Below are 2,595 nucleotides of genomic sequence, written 5' to 3' on the forward strand. Positions count from 1 at the left end.
AGTCGGACATGACTGAGCGACTTCACTTTCACTTTTCACTTTCATGCACTGGAGAAGGAAATGGCAACCCACTCCAGTGTTCTTGCCTGGAGAATCCCAGGGACGGGGGAGCCTGGTGGGCTGCCGTCTATGGGGTCGCACAGAGTCGGACACGACTGAAGCGACTTAGCAGCAGCAGCAGCAGCAGCAGGGAGTTCTATGCTGACTGCCTCAGAGAAAGGACAGTCTTAGCAGAACACAGGCATAAATTCTTAGCTTATGACTTTTAAAAGTCAAGACCTAGATGAGAGGAGATAAGGAAGAGCAGAGTTTCACCACTTCTCCCCTAGTAGTTTCATGGGATATGAATGAGGGAAGGTGAAGTTTAGGAGAACTGGGGAAGCTTAGATGTTAACACGGGGTTTCCTGGATAAGGTTGCTCTGTACCTCTCAGAGATTTGAGGGATCTGAGAGCATAGGAAACCCATGCTTCACTTCTTGGGTAAAAACAGGGCAAGCAGCAGGAAACGAGTGTTCTCTAAGCCTTATGTGGTATGGAAAAAGTGAGAATATTTCCCAGGAGCACAAAAGTCATGATGACAGAAAAGGAAGGTTTGATTAGTCTTCAGGTTTCACCCTTTAATCTGTCAACCTCAAGCTGCTGTAAGTTTTAGTTCTAGAATTTCCATTTTGTTCTTTTTTTGTTTTTATAGTTTCCATTTCTCTATTGAGATTCTCCACCTGCCCCCTCACAATTTTCCTTAATGTTGTGAATCAGTCTTGAAGTTAGTTTCTGTTCACTTAATTTTTTTTTTTTTTTTTGATCCTTTAGTTGACTTTTTGCTACGTGTTTATGACTTCCTGGTAATGGTAGTGTCAGAATTGAGCTAGCAATGACACTAGCTGACAGACACCAAGAGTCTATTGTCAAAGCAGTCACTTTAAGTGGGGCAGGGCTCCATGTCATTAGAAATGCTGCCTAATGTGTGATGATTTCCAATTTTCAAATAAGGACAATCTTCTTGATCAGTTTTAAGAAACTGATAAGACCTTCCCATTCATTAAGGAACAGAATGGAAAGAGAATTGAAAACATTAGCATTTAACCCCCTGCCTTCCACCAAGTAGAAGAGTCCTCCAATAATTAATTTTTTTCTAAATAAAAAGCAGCTTCCTTGCATTTCCTGATATAAAGGTAATACATAGAAAAATTCACCAAGACAGAAAGGCATAAAGAAAAAAGTACTGCCCAGAGAAATTACCATTAATATTTTGCTGAACATCCTTCTAGATGCTGCTCTGTACAAATACTTATGCATATAATTTTATATGAATGGAATGATTTACATGCTTTTAACTCCACATTATCAGTAAATACAGATACACCTCATCCTTTCTAATGATTTTTTATTGTGTTGCATAGGTGTATCAAAATCTATTAGACCAGTTCTCAATGGTAGGACATTGAGTGCATATCCTTGCACTTGGGGAAGGGAGGAGGCCTGGGAGGGGGATGGATCTGCCTAGGGAACTGGCCGAGTCGGGGGTGGGGGGTGGGTTGGGTTGGACAGGGATGGGAAGCCATCCTGTGGGAGTAAAGGAAAGATTGCCTATGACCCTCCTTACAGAATGTAATTATCCATGCGGGCTTCCCTGGTGGCTCAGAAGGTAAAGAATCCGTCTGCAATGCAGGAGACCTGGGTTGGGAAGATTCCCCTGGAGGAGGACATGGCAACCCACTCCAGTATTCCTGCCTGGAGAATTCCCACGGACAGAGGAGCCTGGCGGGCGGGCTACAGTCCATGGGGTGGCAAAGAGTTGGACAGGATTGAGCAACTAAATACAGCACAGCACATGTTGGCTGTCAAACTGATGTTTGTTTTTAACATCAGCTCTTTTTCATGACTGAATAAATGACAGTAGGCAGTAAGAAACTACCAAACCAAATTTGTCATCTCCAGTCTCTGAAACTGTCATCAACCAATAAACTCTTCCAGGCATGGGTCGTGGGACTTATTTTATATATATATATATATATATGGCTGAACAACATTTCTCTTTCGCAGCTGAGCTTGGGTAGAGAACAATGTGGTTTTAAGCTGTACCCACAAACACAATTCTACACAATTACAAAGAACTTTAAAAAAATGGTTGCTTAAACAAGTGGTTATCCGTTACCGTGTTGACATAGAAAAAGGAGAAATGCTGGGAACCGAATCAAAGCGACGGTGCAACAGACAGCTTGGCGTGCACTCATGGCTCGGTTGCTCGAATGCGCGGGCTTGCTTTTCACTTCCTCCTAATTTTGGCCCCGCCTTCCTGATGTGTCTTCCTGAGAATGTTAAAAACAAACAAACAAACACACACATTGGTCTTACTGTCAGCAGTCTTTAGTGTCTGTTGCTCCCTTTTTCACGTCTCACGGTACTGGGTCCTCCCAACTTCTCTATTGCTTGCTGAGTCGCTTTGTTCTCCCTGGCGTTGCCTTCCGTGAACGCTGTGCCGACACAGTACCCCACACTGTGCCCCGCACTCCCACCAGGCCCTCGGCCAGGCTAAAGGACTACCGTCCAGGCGGTGGTCAGCCAGCCTGTGGGCATCGAGCAGCCGCCTGAGC

Source organism: Bison bison, unplaced genomic scaffold, assembly GCF_000754665.1.
Source record: "Bison bison bison isolate TAMUID 2011002044 unplaced genomic scaffold, Bison_UMD1.0 scf7180017864034, whole genome shotgun sequence".
NCBI lineage: Eukaryota > Metazoa > Chordata > Mammalia > Artiodactyla > Bovidae > Bison > Bison bison.